The sequence below is a fragment of the Drosophila bipectinata genome, chromosome 2L, assembly GCF_030179905.1.
Source record: "Drosophila bipectinata strain 14024-0381.07 chromosome 2L, DbipHiC1v2, whole genome shotgun sequence".
Lineage (NCBI taxonomy): Eukaryota > Metazoa > Arthropoda > Insecta > Diptera > Drosophilidae > Drosophila > Drosophila bipectinata.
The window spans coordinates 25413543-25436561 of NC_091736.1; the positions used below are offsets into that span (position 1 = coordinate 25413543).

The 23019-nt window shown below is 39.0% G+C and overlaps 1 long non-coding RNA gene across 9 annotated transcripts in view; it reads right to left on the minus strand.

The window, feature by feature from the left end:
• LOC138925772 (uncharacterized) overlaps positions 1 to 16346 on the minus strand; it is a 60548-nt gene extending 44202 nt beyond the window's left edge. The window contains exons 1-2 of one of the 9 annotated variants that reach the window (XR_011441977.1): positions 16329 to 16343; positions 13936 to 14124 (exon numbers count right to left, since the gene is read on the minus strand). This is a non-coding gene — a long non-coding RNA (uncharacterized lncRNA). Of the gene's footprint in view, positions 1 to 2855; positions 3010 to 13935; positions 14125 to 15792; positions 15808 to 15937; positions 16286 to 16328 lie in introns of those variants that run through there. The other 8 variants (XR_011441973.1, XR_011441972.1, XR_011441974.1 and 5 more) reach the window with 8 other exon arrangements.
• Between the last annotated feature and the right edge of the window lie 6673 nt (positions 16347 to 23019).

Below are 23019 nucleotides of genomic sequence, written 5' to 3' on the forward strand. Positions count from 1 at the left end.
CTGTATTTCATTCTGCTACACTGAGTAGAAACACCGAAACACCAAAGAATATGAAGCATAAAAGCACACTGGAAATTCACTAGTACTTTTTTGAGCGATTCAATTTTTGTGCTTGTGCTCAGGCACCGCATATTTTTTTTGTCGTTGTGTATGTATATTCGTTTCTGATGCGGTGTTTAAATTCCGCAACCGCTTACACCGCAACCGCCACCGCAAAAAGTGTGAGTATACTACTAGTGTTGAAAACAGCCACCGCTGCATATCTCTGATATATAGTGGTCGCGATTTGCCCTCCCAACCAATGATCACCATCCTAGATATCAACTCTGGTGACCCTTTTTAATCTTTGTAAACAGGCTCCTACGCAATTTTCTTTTTCCCGGCAGAATGGCTGAGAGTCTTTTCTCCATTTCCGATAACGTCATTTCGTCATTTCCGATAACGTTTGCGACCTTATCACCTTCTGACGAGCAGGTAGTAAGCAAAGTAGTGGGTTTTTTACCTATTTCGGTGGAACTTTCGCTCCTATTACCTCGACTATAAGAATCACTAGCAACTACACTCTTGCTAGGTTCCGACTGTTAAGCGCTTCTGGCGCTTTACTCCCAGATGGACCACATTGGTACTTGCACTCTGGACAGAGTCCGCCTATGAAAATCGTGATTACAAGACGTTCTCAAAGATTCGGTTGCCGTTTCTATCTCTCCCTTGCAAAAAGGACATGTAGGCTTTGAGTTATCTCCCGGGGTTGTTCTATCAGAGGATCGGACCAAACCCATTTTAAATTATTTGTACATATAACATAAACTCAATTTCTAAAGATAACAAAAAAAAATTATTTTCAGGAAGTATAAAAAGATATCCGAACTGAACTCAAACTTAATGTGACGCGTATCGAAGGTTTTCATTCGTTCACTAAGTTTCTACTCAAAAGTTTCTACTCTACACAAGGGGTTCGAATTCCTGCTTAGAGAACTACTACTTCTAATTTTCAGAAAATTCGTAGAAGGAGACAAATTGATCTTTTACAGAAATTGGTCAATTCCTTTTCTAAAAATGTAGCCTTTGACAGGATTTTTATTTTTATCTAAAAATTGAATTTCCATTGGTGTTAATATTGGCCGGACAGACAACTAAACGCAGTCTTTTGTAATGTTTATTCACGAACTAACCAGCATTAACTCCATTAACTTACTGGCTATTGGTAAGAAATTATGTAGCTATTTTCAGAGTTTAGCTTTGGACAGAAACAAGTTTTACTTATATCATCTTTTCTGTTATCCTCACTATTTCGGCTTTTAGCCAAGCCTCTGGTAAAATAGATTAAATAAAAAAATAAAATTTGAAATTCTATTCGTAAGGTCCTCTAATTGTTTACTGTACTCAAAGAGGCCCCTACACGTTGGGCGCCACTTTTCTTTACGATTATTAATAAGAAGAACTGTAACGTGTTACGGTGTGTGTTAAGAAGGACCCGTCCTTGCGTCCGGCACGCTATAGAGTCCGGCTCTTGCTCGTCGGCTTAGGGGAATCTTGCTTCAGACGGATCGCACAAGTTACATATTAATAATCTAAAGTCGAGAATAGAGCGTGCTAGCGACAAATTAATTGCAGGATTGAAGAAAGAAGAAGATTGAAGAAGATTGTAAAATTAAATATAAACGGTAAACAGTAATGGTAAATAAAATTGGATCATAATTAGTACTAAGAAATATTAGTACAATGAAAGGTATACCTGGTCGAAATAAATATTGGGACACTTTATTTTTTTTTAATAAATTCGTAAATGATTTTTAATTTTTTTTGTTTTTATTTTATTTGTAAATATAGAGAAGAAATGCATTGAATGTGTTTTTTATTAACACGAAAGAATTGTCAGATGTACATAAGACTAATGGACGACGTTTTGATACCGTTTGGCGAAACTTATTTTGAGAAAAAGTTAATTTTTCAACAGGATAACGCCGCCATCCACGTATCCAAAGTGTCAAAGCAGTTTTTTGAGGATTAAAAAATTGAATTTTTGGGGTGGCCAGCTTGTAGTCCCGACCTAAACCCGATTTAGAATGTGTGGGGTATACTCTCAAATAGAGTATACAGCAATGGACGACAGTTTGAAAATTTGGCACAGCTCAAGAAGGGTTTTGTTGAAGAATAGGCCAAAATCGACGAAAAACATTGCAGGATTTGGCTAATTTAATGTCTAAACGCTTGGCTGAAGTCATTTCAAACCACGCAGGCAATACCCACTATTAGGTGAGAAAATACATTTTTTTTCTACAATTATGAATTTTTTAAAAATTATTTTCTATACAGTGTCCCAATAATTATTTCTAAGGGAGCTAGCATAACAATACAAATTTTCGTGAAAAGGATCAGTAAAATAAAAAAGTTTTATCTGTTTTCAATGCATTTCTTCTCTATATTTACAAATAAAATAAAAACAAAAAAAATTAAAAATCATTTACGAATTTATTAAAAAAAAATAAAGTGTCCCAATATTTATTTCGACCAGGTATAAAGGATTCACAAAAATATACACAACAATGTATTTTTATAGTCTGCAACTATTTCTCTTAGCATCTTGAAGCTGAGCTTAGAAAAATATCTTTACAAGCTAGGAATAATTAAAAATGTGTTTACGTTAATTTATATTCGCAATAATTTATATTTAGAAAGAAACTCGAATTACTCTACTTTAGTTTTTACTGACGATAGAAGTTTCATAATTTTGCAGAGTTTTAGATCTTTAGTTCCTATTTTTGTTTACTTGGTTTCATTCTTTGTATAGGTGATTTTTGGAGAATGTAATGTAGGTATGTAAAGTATGTAAAGCATGCAACAAAGCGACTCACGATATTTACTTCAGATCCGGCAAAGAAAGCTGAAAGCTGGTAATTGACCCAAAAGCGGTCATCTCCGAATTAAGTGGTAAAAGAATTATGTTCTTATAGATTCCTTATCGAAGATTGTGCGGGAGACTTGCTTTACCATATAAAAGCTTTAAGCCTTTATATGCAGATATGTACACAGAAAGAAATTAAATTCAAATAAAAATTAAAACTAAAAACAAATGTATACTAAATTCAAAACTTCAAAATCATGTTACAAGTTGTTGTGATTCAACGCTAAATAAGTCTTATAAAACCAAAGTAAATAATTATTAATCATGAATCTTTCTACACTTAGAAAAATGTATGTTACATAGGTTACGAACACGTGATTTCAGGTAATTCTATTTTTTTGGAATATTAAAATTTATAAGATGTGAAGAAAAGGGTACGAGCTGGTGAGGATGGCCAGGGAGCGTGATGTGTGCGACGGTTACAGCACTGCGTCTACCTTGGGGGTGGGTTTTGTGTTCGTTCCAATAAATTTGAAGATAGACGTACATACGTTTAAAAAAAATTGTAATTTAGCTCATCCTTTTAAATGCTGATCCCTCTTTGATCCCAGTTTTATTAAATTCTGGATTGAGGGCAAGAACTACAAAAAAAAAAAAAACTAACCCTAATGTTAGGGAGCACCGATCCGCACTGTTCGTATTTTCAACATATCCAGGGTTCCTGCCCCTCAAAAGTATAGCTGTTATGGGCCGGTTGGCCGTACATGGGGTGACCAAATAAACATCCAGCAGTGTGGATCGCTCGCTGGTGGAGACTTCTTCCAAAAGAATATAATCCCTATTGTGGTTTAAATTTTAAAAATTTACGAGTTTCACATTGAACCACATTTCACCATAAATTCACATTTCATTGCGCACACCATAAAAAGATCGAACCAGGTCGCTTCAGAGCTTTTAAATGCAACTTCAGCGGAAATGACACCGGTCTAAACTATCCTCCATATTTTAGAACTACCCTCTAATCTTCCTTTATTATTACTCGAGTATTTAGGGTAGTCTTATTAGCTTAACCGGTCCCGCCTAGTTTTTCTAGCGCCACCTATTTTACATTTCTTGCACGCTGAAGTACAAGAGGGTGATCTGTCATCTCCGAAGAACGTACATTTCGTAATTACCGGCCATTTGTACCCGATAATGCAGTCATCTTTTTACTAATGGTGTAATTATTGTAAATTTATAAATATAAATAAATATATTTAAATATATTTATTAATTTTTTAAATTTAAAATGTAAATAAAATGTAAAATGAAAATGTAAAATGTAATTTTCTATACATTTTGTCCATCCCGTTTTTTTTTTTCGAAAAGTCCCTTCAGACCACCGCTACACCTGTAGGATAGGGTAGATTAAAAACTCGGTTGAAAGTTGGACTCTAAAGGGTCTCACAAACTCACATTTTCCAGGATGCTCAAAAGAGAAGGCAATCCACGAAATGCGGAGCAAGGTTAACTCGAGTAAACTCGAATACCTTCTAAATAATAGGAGTCTTAGAGTTGGACGATAAATAGTTTCGAGCTCTTTAAATCTGCTGGCCAGGAGATGGTTGGCATCTGTCCGGTAACAAATTAAATTCCTAATTGAATTAGAAATTATTAAGCGCAAAGAAGTCACAAAAAACGGTTTTTTTTTTTAAATAGTTTAAGATTTTGAGAGTGTTAAAAATATTTCACGCAATTCATAATTTTGCACTATATATTCGATTTTCTTGATTTCTAACTGCATATCTCATTAGACAAGATTTTGATTTTTCAATTACAACAGCATATTCGGCAAGGATTCGCATTAAGGATTACACATTTTGACAATTTCCACGTTAAAAACAAGTCTCTTTGAAAGCTCGATTCAGAAAATCATTATAATTTTTGTAAATGGCCATAACTTTTCAAAAACAGATATTGAAAGATCCTAATTAATTAAAAATAAAAACCAAAAATAGTATAACAAATTCAATAAAATGTTATTGGACTTTTCCTTTAATCCAAAATTAAAATATGGTATGCTCCACTAATTTCACCAAGAACTAAAAAATCTTCCATAGAAAAATTGGTTTCTATGATTTATAGAAGCTTTTCGCAACTTTTAATGGTACGAAAGGGTGATAAAACAAAAATCATGGTACTTAATGGTACCTGTATATGTGATCTATGGAGATATGCAAATATCAAGAAAATTTAATACATAGCGATTTTTAGTTTTCGATCATAAAATAATGATTATTTTTATACCCTTGCAGAGGGTATTATAATTTTGTCCAAAAGTGTGCAACGCAGTGAAGGAGACATCTCCGACCCTATAAAGTATATATATTCTTGATCAGGATCACCTCCTGAGTTGATATGAGCATGTCCGTCTGTCCGTCTGTCCGTCTGTCTGTCTGTCCGTTTCTACGCGAACTAGTCTCTCAGTTTTAAAGCTATCGTCTTGAAACTTTGCACACACCCTTCTTTCCTTTGCACGCAGTATATAAGTCGGAACGGCCCGGATCGGCCGACTATATCCTATAGCTGCCATATAACTGATTGATTGGAAATGGTATAACTTTGGTGTTTTTAGAGTTAGAGAGTTCAAATTTGACACGAGCTATTTTTGGCAAACCATTACGACATGCCAAATTTCATAAGGATCGGCCGACTATATCTTATAGCTGCCATATAACTTGATCCAACCAGTTGATCCAACCTACCAAATTTCATTAGGATCGGCCGACTATATCCTATAGCTGCCATATAACTGAACGATCGGAAATAGTATTTGGTAGAAATATCAACTTTCTTATTTTTGAAGATAGAAGCTTGGGACTTGTTTTATATTTTTTATTTTAGTTAATTGGTTTTATTATAATGTGTTCATAAGGATCGGCCAACTATATCCGATGTTTGCGATATATATCCGGTTTTAACTGCAAGGGTATATAAACTTCGGCTCCGCCCGAAGTTAGCTTTCCTTTCTTGTTTATTTTTATGTTTTCGCTAAGAGAATACTTATTATTTTGTGATTTTTCTAAGGCAAAGAAAATTTTTCTATGTGGAAATATTTTTATTTTTAAGTTTGGGCTGTCATGTGTGTCAAAATGGGAGCAATTAAGAGAGCTTCTAAAAAATGAGAAAGTGCTCACACTGACAGTGTGCCGGCAGAATTTCTTATCCTATGCACGCGGAAAATCGAAAATGAGAGTTTTCCCCCCACTGACCTTATTATACAGATCCCGGTTAACGGAACTATTAAGGCGAATCTAGGAGAAGCGTAAATTTAGGGATTCGTTAGAAGGAAAATTTCCACACACTCTGTGCGACCGCATGGCGCACCAGCTAGGGGTTCTCTCGGCATGGGACGATAAAAACGGGCTTGGAGGTAATCCATTCAAGACAGAACCTCCACCTAACCTAACATAAGGTGTATTTAATAATTAATTTTAATTTATCAAATTTTCTCTTCAGAAACTGATGACAAGAATGCATGTCTTAACTAATATACTTATTTAGTTAAGTGTAAAACTTAATTATTTCATAATTAATAATATGGAGTGAAAACATTTTGTATAATATTAATATTTTTCCCAGTGGAAACATTTTGATTTTTAAGTTTGGGCTGTCAAATGAGTCAATATGAGAGCAAATGAAAGAGCTTCTAAAAAATTTGAAAGTGCTCACACTGTCAATGTGCCGGCAGCGCTGGAATAAAGTATTGGTACATGAACGCCAAATTAGAGAAGCCTCCGTTCTTCCTCTGAGTGCTCTCGGTGAAAATGCGTCAGAAGCCCGCAATAAATTGTACAAACGCGATAGGCTTTTTTTTTTTTTTTTTTTTTTTTTTTTTTTCCGGTCTTTCAGAATTTGGAAATGGCTTGTGCATCAATAAGAGCATCAGCTAGCATTCCTGTATTCATCATAAAGCTTAGAGGCCCAGAAGACCGAGGGGCGCTCAAGAAACGATTTGTTAGAATATATTAAGTTATTTGTTAATTATTAAGCTAAGAGGAGTTTGTAAGGAAATTTAAAATTCTATATTTTAAGTTAGAGGGACAGGAAAGAGATGTAATAGAGTAGAGACCATTGTAGTTCGAACATAATACCCTAAAAGGGTCATGCAGTGCATATGTCGAACTACAACGGCTAAGGAACAGAGGACTAAAGTTTCGAGTCCTTCTATTAGGAATGTTAAAATTTAAGCGTGTTAGTAAATGCTGGCTATCTACATCCCCGTTAATAAGGTTATGCAGAAAAACTACACCGAGCATTGTCCTACGATTTGTTAAGCTAGGTAAGTTTATGAGTAAGAGTCTACTACTATAAGATGGGAGTTGAAGATTTGCATCCCAGTTTAGACCTCTAAGTGAAAAAGTTAGGAAATTCTTTTGTACGGATTCTATGCGGTCCTGATGTACTCCATATTGGGGACTCCAGACACATGAACCGTACTCCAGTATAGGACGGACCAAAGAAATGAATAGTGTTTTGGTTATATAGGGGTCATTAAATTCGTTTGACCACCTTTTGATAAAACAAAGGACTCCTTTAGCCTTATTAACCATTAAGGAAATATGGTCGACAAATTTAAGTTTGATGTCTAATAGGATGCCGAGATCATTTACCTGGGTTAATTTTTCTAAGGCAATCCCATTAATAGAATAAGTAGCTTGCAGAAGGCAAGAACGATAAAAAGACATATGTTTGCATTTAGATCCATTAAGTATTAGATCATTAGCTAAACACCATTTTTGAAAGTTATCAAGGTCAGACTGAAGACTGCATTGGGCAGAGATGGATTTGTACTGAAGACAAAGCTTTACATAATCTGCATACATAAGAACTAGAGAGTTCGTTAAAGCAGGGGGCAAGTCGTTTATAAAAAGCGTAAATAATAACGGGCCAAGATGACTTCCTTGAGGGACGCCGGATGTAGCACGGACCAGACGGGACTGAATGTTTTTAAATAAGACTCTTTGTGTCCTTCCATTTAGGTAGCTGGAGATCCACGTTAAGAGGTCTTTAGGAAAACCCAGCATATTCAGTTTACTCAACAAGAGTGAGTGATTAACTGAATCAAATGCTTTGCTGAAGTCTGTGTAAATTACATCGGTTTGATATCCCTTACAAAAGCCATCTATGACAAAGGATGTCAACTCCAATAAGTTTGTGGTGGTGGAGCGACGCTTAATAAAGCCATGCTGACAAGGAGTGATAGTCGAAGAGCAAAGGTGTTGCAAATGAGGGGTAATTAATTTTTCAAATAATTTTGGAATTGCCGACAACTTAGAGATGCCTCTGTAGTTGGCAGCCTCGGACTTTTTCCCTTTTTTATGTAGGGGAATTATAAATGATTCCTTCCACTTAAGGGGAAAAATCGAGGTTTCCAAAGATAAGTTGAAAAGTCTTAGAAGAGGTTTGCACAGAGCCCTGGCACAGTATTATAGCACACAGCGTGGTACTCCATCGGGGCCTGGCGAATAAATGGGTTTGACCCTTAAAAGACCAGATAATAAGTTGTTCTCAGAAAAAAACGGACAGAAAATAACCTTTGCGGTGACATGGATTGGCGGAAAACTACTGAACCGATTTACTTCAAATTTTTTTTAAAATGTTCGTAATGAAATTCTTCTGTGCTTGAACTTTTCACGCACAAACTTTTTTTTCGCCGAAATGAATTTTTAGTAAAATTTTTAGAGACCAAAAAGTTCATTTTTAGCATAAAACGTTGCCGTATGCAAAAAAAAAAAAAAAAAATCTTAAATCGATCTTTCAAGCACAAGGAATTACTCTAAACTAATGAAATTTTTTTACTTTTATGGTTTCAGTTGACCTGTTAGACCTGGGGAACTGTCACCGCAAGGCTCTAAAAAAAAGAAAGCCCCTAAGAGAAACAGCCACCCTTTAAAAACTATTTGATATTTTTCCACCAAATTTTGCACAAACATTGTTAATAAAGCGTACTATCAAAAAATCCGTGTAATTAAATAACTGCTACATAGCTAAAAAAAATCCGAACTTTCCTCTTTTTCTTCGACAAAGAAGGTACATCTTTTCTTCGACAATGAAGGTACATTTATAACCCCTTAAGTAAAAATTGTAAAACAAATTTAAACAAAAAATCGATAATTCCAACTTTATAGTAAGCGGGAAGGAAGGCGTGGTCCAATTTAAAAAAAAAAATCCGAAAATTCTATCTTTATTTTTTAGGTATATGTAACAAGTTTCGAGTTTCTATCTTTAAAAATGGTAAAAATGCAGCAATTTTGGACTTTTTGCCCATTTTTATACCCTTGCAGAGGGTATTATAATTTTCGTCAAGTGTGCAACGCAGTGAAGGAGACATCTCCGACCCTATAAAGTATATATATTCTTGGTCGTGATCACCTCCTGAGTTGATATGAGCATGTCCGTCTGTCCGTCGGTCCGTCTGTCTGTCTGTCCGTCTGTCTGTTTCTACGCAAACTAGTCTCTCAGTTTTAAAGCTATCGACTTGAAACTTTGAACACACCCTTCTTTCCTTTGCACGCAGTATATAAGTCGGAACGGTCGGGATCCGTTCCGCTGCCATATAACTGATTGATCAGAAATGGTATAACTTTGGTGTTTTTAGAGTTAGAGAGTTAAAATTTGACACGTGTTGCTATTTTTGGCAACACATTACGACATGCCAAATTTCACAAGGATCGGCCGACTATATCCTATAGCTGCCATATAACTGAACGATCGGAAATGACACAACTTTCGTGTTTTTGAAGATAGAAAGCTGGAACTTAATTCAGATTCTATTTTTGGTCAGTTGATCCAACCTACCAAATTTTATAAGGATCGACCGACTATATCCTACACCTGCCATATAACTGAAAAATCGGAAAGGGTATTTGGTAGAAATATCAACTTTCGTATTTTTGAAGATAGAAGTGTGGTACTTTTTTTTATGATATTATCAAAAGGGTCGGCCAACTATATCCGATGTTTACGATATATATCCCGTTTTAACTGCAAAGGTATATGAACTTCGGCTCCGCCCGAAGTTAGCTTTCCTTTCTTGTTTTTTTTTTTCTATTATATTTATTTAAAGTTTAGCCTAACAACTAATAAAGTAAATGTTTAAGAGGCATGTGACTTTTTGTGGATTATTTTTTTATTTATTTATTTCCGCCAACGGATAAATCCTTACATGGCTACAAAATAACAAACTAATACATAATAATACAACAACAATACAGACCTAATAGGTGCCGGATTAACATGCGTTTAAGCACAACCTTATCAGAGCCCCACTTAATTCGGAGGCTAGGCGGCAAAGATTTAAAATAAGAAAGAGCCCGCTCAATAGGCTCATTTAAAAGATAATTGGCCCTATGACACTTGACCCGAAAGGGGGAAAAGGTAAGAAGATCCCTTTGAGGCACACAAAAATTAATGAGCCCCAATAAAAAAGGACAATCAAGTTATCACCGACTAAATTGTTTAAAAAAGTTAAAGCTGTCAGTTTACGCCGATCCTCCAACGTGCAAACATTCAGAAGAAGGCAGCGGCTCTGGTATGAAGGAACAGGATCCTGAAAACCTGAAGTCCTGAAGCAAATTTTAAAAATTTCTTCTGGAGTCGTTCAATTCTGTTGGAACGAACTTTTCAAGCCGGATTCCAAATGATTGAAGCATATTCCAGCCTTGACCGAATAAATGCAGCGTAGACGCTGAGGCTCGAGTGTGGACTTTTGAATTGGTTCACGTGCCTCTTCTCAAAGCATACGCTTTAGGCAAAATTATTTAAATTTAAAAAAATTAAAATAAATTAAATTTAATAAATAAATAAAAAAAGAAAATTTAAATTGGGTGTCGACTAAGACACCGAGATCTAACACCTCCTCTTTAGCTGCCATACTGTAATTATTGATGGAATAACCCGTGCAGATTTTAACAGAGCGCTTACTGTAACGGGTAAACAGACACTTAAATAAGTTTAATGGAAGAAGATTGCGATAGCACCATGAGTAAACTCTGGATATATCCTCCTTTAACAAGTAACTGTCACTAATGGAACTAATGGCTTTATAGATTTTGAGGTCATCGGCATACGTTAAGAAGTAAAAACGACGAAAGCATGAAGAGATGTCATCAATGAAAATAATAAATAGGAGAGGTCCTAGAGAGCTGCCTTGGGGAAGACCAGAGGAGGTGACAAATGGACTTGAGTTAGCGTCTCCAATAGAAACGTGGCAAGGTCGGTTTGCCAGATAAGACTCGAACCAACATAATAAGCAGGAATGAATACCTAATTTATATAACTTTGCCAGAATGCCTTGGAGAAGTCAGTGTAAATGGCATCAACCTGATTTCAAAAGCTTTAAAGCAGTGCTCAGAGAAGACCGCTAAATATGTTGTAGTGGTCCTCCCAGGCAAGAAACCATGCTGGTTGGGGCATAAAAAATTATGTTCGAGCCAGATATGTCAATTTTTTTTAGTAATTATCCGCTCCAGTATCTTTTTCAGTATTGCATATTTTGGCAATAGGTCGATAGTTCGAAACATCAGACCCCAGATCAGAAGAAATCTTCCACAGATAGGGGAATCTACCAGATGAAAGCGACAAGGAGAACCGCAGTTGAAGGGGAGTAGAAAGGGAAGCGATACGCTACTTAAGAAAGAATGGGAAGATACCATCCAAGTCAGGTGTGTGCGACTCGGTAAAATGTCCTGGGGCTTCAACTAGGTCATAGTCCAATACGTCCATGTTACTCACATTGAGAAAAGGCTTGCTAAGAAGGGTTTCATTATCACTCCATGGAATTTTCGGCTCCAAGTTAGAGGCAAAGTATTTTGCAATAAGTTGCGAAACGCCCTGATCCGAGTCGGCTGCTAAATTACCATAACATATGGATGAATGACCGATTTTGACCTTTTTCTCTTAACAAACCGCCAAAAAAGCTTTAGGATTGGATCGAAGGCTAGCTTCGACATCGGATATATACTAATTGTAACTGATTGTATCGGATATATACTGATTGGGAGACTCCGGGCCCCGCAACCAGACAATGAAGCTTAAATTGAAATCGCCAGCTACCATCAAAGCAGTACGGTCCGACGTTCTAGCACAGACATTAGTAATGTTTTCCTCATGCGCCTGATATATACTAAATGTGCTGTTTGAAGGGATAAACGACGCAATGATGACGAACGGGACATGGACGCCCAGGATTGAAACGGCAAGCTGATCTAATTGAGGGTAGGCAACCGGAAGGCGTAGCGGTGCAGCCTGAAAAGAGCGACGGATAGCGATGATGACACCACCTCCTTGCACCCATTGGGTACTGGGTACTCTCGGTCTTTTCGAAATTCATCACACTTCACATTCATCAAATTCAATTGGGCTCCAAAAACTCAGAGGAGCTAAAATTGTCATTGAGCCACGTTTCCACAAGGATGATTACATCAAAATCTCAGGCAAAAGAATTCAGAAATATCGTCCGGAACTTGGTCCTCATATCCGATATATTTAAAAAAAGAACTTTTAAGCTTTAATTGGGGTCCGAGGCCAAGTAGCTACAGTCAAAACTGGGAATTGGACGGCTAGGCGGTAGTAATGAAAGTACACTCCTGGACTCGTCGGCTACTTGCAAGCTTTGCGTATTGGATTTGATGCATGTGGAGGCATATCCAATACGGAAAGCTTGCAAGATAGCTGTTGGGAACTTATATATCTTTCCATTAGATTCAACAGTAGACCTGCGAGTGTCCAGTTGCAAGGAAAATCCAGTGCCAGGTGAAAACATAGATCGTTCATAGTCAGGCACATCCAAAAGCACCAAAAATCCACTCTCACGTCCAAAGGGTAACATCTTCCATCGGCGAAAAGAAAGCAAAGCAAGGCCCAGCGAAAAGAGATAAGATGAGCAGCGATGCGCTGCCAACGTCTTGATTATTAATGTCTTGTTGTTGCTGGACATCCACAAGTGAAGATGAGAAGTAAACAACTCGCCTTGAAAATATTTGTTGTTGTTGGAGACAATCGATCAGCAGCAATCGATTATAGCAGGAATTGAAGAAAGCGTCAACCGTTACCATTAACGCCCACGCCGTTTGTTGTTCGTAGCGCAGCAGAGAGCAATCGGGGTGATAAATAGAAGCTTGAGAAGAATAAGAAGTAACTGCGCCAGCGCACTATGGTTTTTTTTTCGTTTTTTTTGGCATAAACTCTAATTTTAAACCTATTGAATTGAAATTTGGTTTGTATACATTTTTGAAGCTCCTAAGATTACATACCAAGTTTCAAATGATTTGGGGCACTATTTCATATAGCTGCCATATAACCGATCTGGCCGATTTGCCCCAACTTTTTTGTTTATCAAGCTATTGCTTTGAAATTTGGTTTGTATACATTTTTGAAGCTCCCAAGATGACTTACCAAGTTTCAAATGATTTGGAGCACTATATCCTATGGCTGCCATATAACTGAATGATCGGAAATGACCCAACTTTCGTGTTTTTAAAGATAGAAAGATGGAACTTAGTACAGATTATATTTTTGGTCAGTTAATCCGACCTACCAAATTTCATAACGATCGGTAACGATTTCATAACGAAGGACTATATCTTATAGCTGCCATATAACTGAACGATCTGAAATGGTTTTTTGTAGAAATACCAACTTTGGTATTTTTGAAGATAGAAGTTTGTGACTTTTTTAGATTTTATATTATAATAAATTGAGTTATATTATCATATTCTCATAAGGATCGGTCCACTAAATCCGATTTTTGCGATAAATATTCGGATTTAACTGAACGACTGAACACATATTGTACTAGAAAATTTTGATTTTTTCGAAAACGTGGGAATTTGGACAAAAAGGGTTAGTTTTTCATTAATCTGCACACTTTGGTTAATAGTTTCTCGTTTTAAACTTTTTGCAACACTTTGCCATGCAAAAGTACTGATCCACAAAACACAACTACACTTGTTTAGCTCGTTTTAAAAATACACATAAACAAAACACGGTACAATTGGACAAAACACATAAGAACGACACAAAAATTGGTAAACTTTAGTTTTACATACCTGGACAATCGTTTTCCATATTTATTCAATTAACTTTTTCTTATACTTTTGCCACAACAAACGATCAAAGTCGCAAAATTTTTCCTCCAATTTCATAAAAAACTGGTGTTACTTAATCACCTGACTTTAACAGCTGGCCAGCAGAACAGTGTTTCTCCATATGTAAACGTTGCATATTTTTTTATCTGTCTAGGGTGTTTAAAAATTAAAAATAAAAAAATTTGTAAGATACAAACAATACAAAAAATCGACTTTATGCCAAAAAAAACGCGAAAAAAAACCATAGTGCAGCGGCGCCGCTTACTAGAGGTTTTTTGCTTTGCGTTTTGTTTCGTGCGTTTGAAAAAGATTGCGTTTTGTGGTAAAGGAAGAATCGCCGGGAGGTCAATAACCTTAGCAGGCTGCACAAACCGGCTGACTTTTACTGCCATAGGCCGAAAGTCATCATTAAAGACTTAAAGGAAATGTTGGTCCGGAACTCCCAATTTAAAGTTAACGAACTTGAGGGCGTTGAAGTCCGCATCTTTTTTGAGCAGCCTAGCACAGGATAATTCACTCGGCCCCACGTTCAGCTTGTCTGCGTCAAACTTGCACAGTGCATCCGGTTCAGTAGACGTCGCGAATATACCAATATAAAGGTACTTTAAGGTGGGAAGCACTCGAAGTTGAGCGCTACAGGGTGCTTGTCCCACAATGCGCCTATTAGGGTTGATCCGCTTCTTCTTTGGGACAGCCACCTTTGATGCCGTTGGGGCCTGGCCCAGTGTAGCCTTCTTGCTCCCAGTGCTGGTAGGAGTAGAAGGGGGAGCAACCACATTCATCCCAGCCGAAGAGACCTCGGGGCCAGCGGGTCCATTTACCAGGGCATGATCCACTTTGGATTTAAAGCTTTCAAAAAGGGATTCTAGATCCAGAACCTTATAAATAAGCTCATCTATTTTGGAATTCGAATCATTTCCAATGACGCAGTTATCACATTGCCACATTAAGTGCGGAGTGTTAATAAGTAATTTTATAGCCTCCGAATCAAATCCACACAAGCGGTGTGGTAGGCAAGTTGGGTAGCTGTAACTTCTGCACTGCACTCGGTGCAAACGAGAGGCGACATGAGCGAAATATTAAACGTCCGAACTCAAAGAAACCTAGATGCATGCTGATTTTATTTTGGGCTTACTGATCCAAACTACCAAGTTTCATAAGGATCAGACGGTGTGAGGAGGAAGGGAGAAAAACAAAAGTGAGCGTGCATAAATGAGAAAATCGAAGTGATGCATTAAGCGAATCGAAGAGAGTATGAAATATTTTGCTTATAAAAATAATTATTCAACAAAACACAATAAAATAAAACACAAATATATAAAATATACGTAATGTCATTCTTCGGCGCAAAGTTATATACATAGACCTTCTTGGACCAAGCTGCACAGGCCTGAACTATGCGGTCGGAAATTACCCAATTTTTGTGTTTTTGAAGATAGAAGTTACGTTCTACTCTATTTGGCGAACGGACCCTACATACTTAAATTTATAAGGGTCAGCCGAATACACCCTATAGCTTCCATATAACTGAATGAGCGGAAAAAAACAAAGTTTATTATTTTTAAAGATGGAAGCTTAAGACTTTTTTTTTTTATAAGCCAACTTAGGGATTAGCCATTTATATCCGGTATTCCGATATGAACTACAAAGGTTTATCAATTTCGGTTTCGCCAAAATTAGCTTTTCTTTTCTTGTTTAATCATTATTTATCGAAAAGACCTATTTTTTCCATAAACATAAATTCAAGGAAAACTACTTAATAAGCCAGCTCAAAAAAATTGATTTGTGCTTAAAATTATGAAAGATAATTAAATTTACATTGGAGGAGCGCTATGACGCAATTATTGACGCACTTAACTTTTTTGTAATTATTTGTTTCATTTTAGTGTAGTCGCCCAGATATATGTAAATATGTGTGTATACATACAAAAAATATAAAAAGATGTAATTGTTCATTTTTTACCATGTATTTACCAGTTTTGAAAACATTTTGTAGCAACGTTTGACAATCTCCAAAGCACATAAATGGATAAATCAAATATAAATTATCTTTCCATATAAAGGAATGAAGTATAGATTTTATATTAGGGTGTTTAAATTGACGGCAGTTAAATATTTCTTTGCACATAACATCTATGTTTTCGATTTGTTCATCTAATGGTACTTTTTTTATAGCTATTGATTTATTAGTATTAAGTTCAGTTCCTTTGTAAACAATCCCATATTTTCCATTTTTTAGGATTGAATTAAGTTTAAATTGATTTATATGGTTAGTAAACATTACAGTGTGTAACCAAAATAAATTTTATACAAAATACCAAAATTATATTATTTATACCAATTTTTATACTAACTATACTATTTATACAATTTTATACTGCAACTTATTTTATTTATATTAATAACCAACATTTTTGTTCTTGTGAATTAAATTTTTTTGACTAAGGTCCCACTGTCAACCCTCTTTATTTGTTTACTAGAGCTGGCGAAAAATCGATGTTTTCCACTATCGTTTTTTACGATGTTTTTAAAGAAAAAACCTCACTTAATTGTTCTGTTTTATTATCTAATTATAAAATATTAGATATTATTAGAATATTGTTAAAAAAAAAGAATATTGTTATTGTTATTTTTTAATATTTAATCAAGTTTCCAGGATTTTGATTTTCCCAATTTTTTGTTGCTGTCTTCTTGGTCCGAATCATACAAAAAATTAAATTTGCAATTCGTTTCCCATCTTTGTAATCGAGCACCAACACCAAGTAACTATTCCACTAATTTATAAACGAACTAGTGGTATAATTCGGTAATTTAATATCTTGCGCAAAAAAAAATAAGCCATCGATAGTGCGAGAGAAAAATATCTATGTTTTGAAAAATGGTGCCCACAATCGAAAGTATCGATAGCACACCGATGTTTTGCCAGCACTATAATGAATTAACAATAAAAATATATTTGGGTTATTGTATATATATATATATATAATAAAAATATTTAGTTGGGTTAATTATGTTCAACAATTACACAGTGCGACAGAGATTTTTAAACTTTTGAAGACACTTAGTAAGAATTGTTTATTAGGACATTTTTTCTCTTTAAAATTCCTAAACGCGTAATTTTACGCCGGTTATAAAAATTCCGACGTAAAAATATATTTTAAATTTTTTAAGGCTGTTAGAATATTTTAAACAAGGTTTAGTACTATATGTATTCGACCTTATAAACAATTCCTACTAGGTCTCTGTTGATCTGCAAAATGTCCAAATCCTCAAGCTCCCCGTGGATGGCCTTGAAGTCGCTGAACATGGTGGCTATCTGACCATGCCGCACGTGTAGCATGGCATCATCCACCTTGGAAATAGGCTGAAGAGCTCCTTGGATCCTCTGTAAGTCCTGGAGAATACCCAGGCCCTTGCACTTTAAAATAGCACTCCGGGTTGGAGTGGGTGCTCCTGTGACGGCGCCGCTGGAGTTCATGATTTATTATATTGAGTTCCGAACCCGAAATAAATTTTATTTGCTCGCGGCGAACACGATCTGTCCCACTGTGCGCCCAGAACCGTAGCGGAATTATGGAATGTATATATATATGAAGCTATGTGCGAGCGAATGCACTTGCGTTGTGGATCGTATGTTTGTATGAAGTCTATGCGCGGGCGAATGCACTTGCGTTGTGGATCGTAAATATGTATGTGTGCTTGTGAACTAACGTTTATGTTTATGCCTGTATGTATGTATAATATACTAATATATTATAATTTGTTTATTATTGTAAATAAACTTATTAGCCACGTATGATAATTTTTCACATAACACTGTTTACAAAATTGTTTTGTTTTTGTTTTAGTAATTTGTTTATGTGTATATAAATATATTAACGATCACGTCGGGGTCATCAATGTTTGGTCATCGAGAGTTTTCGATGCCGTAAATAAAAATCAGAATTTAATTAATTTCGACGTTATAAACTTTATTCAGGCCGCATATGAAATTAGGATTTATGAACAATATTTGAAATCCAATTTAGGATGCGAGCGAAGTAAGAAGACGAACGAGAGTGGCGCCAACCTTGCAGAATAGGCTGAGCGGATGCTCGCTAACTATAAACGCCGCAGTAGCAAAGCCGAGCGGCCGAAAAAGAGTCGGCTTGCGACCAGCAAAACATCCGTTACTAAGTAATTGTTGTGTTTAAATTAGTTGCTTGCTGCTTGACCCGACATTCTCCCCCCAGTTGGGGCTTCTACTCCAACTTCATCCTTAAGGGGCAAAAGGCACAGCTTAGTCACTGCTCGCTTGGTAATTCCAGATGAGGTTTTTATCACCGCCACTCGAAAGATACCATCCCGACCAGGGATTAACTCCATTATTCTCGCAAGCGGCCATTTCATCGGAGGTAGATTCTCGTCCTTTACTAGCACCACATCGTTCGGGGCCAAGGCAGGACCGGAGGCGCGCCATTTGGAGCGCTGCTGGAGAAGGCTTAGGTACTCCTCCTTCCATCGGGACCAGAAAGACTGCTGCAGGAAAGACACGCGCTGCCAGCTGTCCAACCGGTTGAAGTTCAGCTTTGTGACATCAGGCTCGATAAAGCTGACTGACGGACCACCAGTTAAAAAATGAGCCGGGGTCAGAACATCAAGGACTGCAGGATTTTCTGAAAGAGACAATAAGGGTCGTGAATTTATAACAGCCCCAATATGGCACAGCAGCGTTCGCAGCTCCTCGAATCCCAGAACTGCAGATCCGACAGCTCGGTAAAAATGGTGCTTGGCGGTTTTAACAGCCGCTTCCCACAGACCACCGAAATGCGGAGATCGAGGAGGAATAAAATGCCATTCGATGGACTCCATAGAGCAAAACTCCAGCAGTGCCCGTTGATGCTCTTCGCTTAGAAATAATCGGCGCAGCTCCTTTAGCTCGTTTTTGGCTCCAACAAAGTTGGTTGCGTTGTCAGACCAAATATGTTGAGGCCTTCGGCGGGTGCATATAAAACGCTTCAAAGCCTGCAAAAAAGACATTGTGGACAGATCCCTTACAAGCTCCAGGTGGACGGGTTTGGTAGCAAAACAAATGAAAATGCTAATGTAACATTTTACTGGAGCCTTATTACGCACTTCCTGCTTATAATAGAACGGTCCACAAAAATCCACACCAGTGACTCCGAAGACCTGGGAGCCGCTAACTCTTTGCTCCGGGAGATCAGCCATAATGTGCTCCAACAGCCGAGGCTTAGTCCGGAAGCATCGGATGCATTTGTGTAATGCCTTCGTCACGGTTTTTCTCCCCCCAATTGGCCAATATTGGGACCGAATAATTGCCAACAGTGCGCGAGGTCCCGTATGTAAATTTCGCTCATGGAAGTCAACAATTATAGCCTGCGTAACTGGATGGCTTCTTGGAAGTATAATTGGATGCTGACTATCAAAATCCAACGACGAATTTTTTAGTCGACCGTCTACGCGCAACAGTCCAAATTTGTCCAAGAAGGGAGAGGATGAGGCAAGGGCACTGGATACCGCTATGTCTTTTCCATTTTGAAGAGCCTTTATGCCCTCCCAAAAATGCACACGTTGCACTAGCCGCAATAACAGCTGTGTTCCAGATTTTATATCGCTAGCCGTAACACCGTTGTGGTGAATTCGTAGAGAAAACTTGTATACGTAAGCGAATACCCTCTGCAGTGCTGGAAACGAATTAGCGTACTTAGAAACCGCTGTTATATCCACGTACGGAGACTGAATGAGCAGGACCCTTGCACGTAACTCCAGGGTTGATCTCTCAGATGGGACCGCGGTTGGCCACGCCTCTTGGGGTCCAACGAGAAACGGAGGACCATGAGACCACAGCTTATTCTCAACCAATTCATTGGGAAGAGCACCACGCGACAGGATATCTGCTGGGTTCAAAGAAGTGGGAACATAGCGCCACTCCATTTCTCTAGTTAGCTTCTGAATGGTCGAAACTCGATTGGCGACGAAAACATTAAAACGAGAGGGCTCTTCTCGAATCCAAGACAGAGCCACAGCAGAATCGCACCAGCAAAAATACATTCCAACGTAGACCTTCAACTGCTCTACTTCCGACATAAGTCGAGCCAACAACTCGGCTCCCGATAACTCCAGCTTAGGCACCGTAACAGTCTTTAACGGCGCAACTCGGGACTTCGAACAGAGTAAATAGCTTGCAGATCCTGCGCCCTTGGATACGACATAAACGCATGCCCCATACGCCTTAATGCTGGCATCACAGAATCCATGGACCTCCACCTCGGATTTCGATGTTAGCACCCATCTAGGGAATTCGGCGCGCTGCGTACAAACAATGCTGCTACAAATCATATTCCAGTCGCAGTGAAGAGCTTGAGGAAGACTTTCATCCCAGGACAACTTCTCACGGCACAGTTTCTGGAGAAAGATCTTTGCCTTTGAAATTACAGGACCAACAAGGCCTAAGGGGTCATAAAGCCGAGCGACTAAAGAAAGCACAATGCGCCTAGTGGGCTTTATGATTGACTGAATCCCTTCAAAAGAAAATAGCAAGCGGTCAGTTGCAGGATCCCAAGCAAGACCCAGTGTCTTTGTGAAGTTGCTACCATCATCAAACTTTTGGAAAGACTCCCGATCTTCTTCAGGCACCTTATCCAGCACGTTAGCAACATTGGACATCCTCAGGAAGAACCCTGACGCAACGATACATTTTACAAATATCTCCAGTAATGGCCACCCGATGGCATCGGAACCTTAACAGAATATGCAGTAACTTTGGCTGAATAACTGGGCCAGACATCAACACGTCATTCAATGAATATCCAGAAGTTGTGACAGCAGATCCATCAAAGACAACCCTGAGCTTGGTTGTTGAACTGTCCTCCTTTAAAACACAATGGTGTGGAAGAAAGTATTGACCAGTGACGCTCGCATCAGAAGGGACTGGAGACATGTGACCCAACTCCAAATACTCCTTTATGAAGGCATATTGCTCCTTTAATTGAGGACGGCGACAGAGCTTCCTTTCGAGGAAGAGAAATCGTCGAACAGCTTGGGGGTACGACTCTTCCATCAGCTTAGAGCCGCATTTTAACGGAAGCCGCACAGCGTAAGCGCCGGAATCCAGCCGAGCAACATGTTGCACGAAATGCGCATCGCAATCTAGCTCTTCCTTCGTCCGCTTCACAATAGGCTCGGAGCAGTCTTTGATTTCCCAAAACCGGCGGAGCAAAGAATCCAGCTGATCATCCAGCATTGTTGCGCTCTCCGGAACATCCTTGTGGGCAGTGGAAACGAGTGATCTTCTCTGGACATGTGAACCGCCTCCACACACGACCCATCCAAGTTGAGTTTTCTGCAGCAATGGCAGGCCGGCTGAGAGCTTAATTTGCCCAACACACAACAGCTCATAAAACAGACTGGCTCCGATAAGAAGGTCGATGCGCTGTGGGCGGAAAAATTCAGGATCAGCCAAAGAAAGATTGCCAGGAATATTCCAGCTGGAGACATCCAAACTGAAGCTAGGCTGCAGGTCCGTGATATTGGCGGCGATGACAGCGTTAACCAGGGCCGAGTACTCGGAACAGTGGGAACGTAGGAGAACATCAACAGAGAATCCATCTGTCGCAAAGCCGGTATCTCCAATCCCAGACATCGCCATGAATGATTTGTACCTCCGGAGCTGCAGCTGACTTGCCAGCCGGGAAGTGATCACGTGCACCTGAGATCCAGAATCCAACAGAGCTCGGCATGGAACAAGGGATCCAGCGCGACTACGAACAAAAATGCTCGCTGTAGCAAGCAACGATATATCGCCGCTGTGACCTTGAGCAACTAGTGCATTAGCAGTGGACGGCGAAGAGGCTACAGGCTCGGCGACCTCGGCTAAGGCTGACGTGGGAGGACCAACCAAAGGCTGGCCGCTAGATGCCGGCGGCTCCAGGAAATGCAGCAGGCTGTGATGTCTCCTTCCACAACTGCGACAACTAGCAGCGAGGCACTCACGCATGTGATGGCCCGTTTGCAGACACTTCCGACAAAGACCGAGTCGCCTGGCCTCACCAAGGCGAATCTCAGGGGGCATTGATAGAAATCGGGGGCATGCAGACATTATATGGGACCATCCACCGCATAGAGCACAGGTAGAGGGAAGCGAATTAGTAACAATAAAGGATGATCTACTATTATTTGCACCTCGACGCCTTCCCACCTGAGCGCCCGGGGCGTATGCAGCCATGGCCACGTCCATAGCCTCCAGCGTCCTACACCGCTGCTCCAAAAATTCGGCCATCGACTCCCAAGTAGGGATGGCGTCTGAACCTGAGGAGTTTTGACTCTCCTCCCACTTGGCCTGGGTAGCTGGGTCCAACCTTTGAAGCAGAACTTGGACGATGATGCAGCTGGCGATCTGAACTGAAGTACCCAAATTCTTTAAGGCTCGCATATGGGCATTGAATTTGTCCGAAAGACTTCGAAGAGCTGCTATTGAGCCACTTTCCAACAGACTGAGGCCCAGAATCTCGTTTACGTGTGCCTGAAGTCATAGTTCAATAGCAACATCATAGTTCTCGTCGGAGACTTCCAAGGAACGAACTGCTTCGAAAGCGGACTCCCGAAGGCAAGATCGCAACCTTTGCAACTTTTCCACCTTACTAATACGAGGATTGCTGCCGACGATGGTAGAGAAGATCGAGTAAAATTCAGCCCATTCCGAGTATCCACCGCTGAACGCAGGGAGCGGCAAAGGAGGCAGCACTTGAAAACTTTGACCTAACCCAGAGTCAGCCTGCATGGTGGACATTCCGTTGGCTAGGGTGGAGTGGGCAGCAATTCGAGATGAGCGAAGGGTCGCCTCGTGCTCAATTTCCGCCTGCATCGTCGCTACGAGCTCCGAAACAGTCCATTGAAGGTCACTGTTGATCTGCAAAATGTCCAAATCCTCAAGCTCCCCGTGGATGGCCTTGAAGTCGCTGAACATGGTGGCTATCTGACCATGCCGCACGTGTAGCATGGCATCATCCACCTTGGAAATAGGCTGAAGAGCTCCTTGGATCCTCT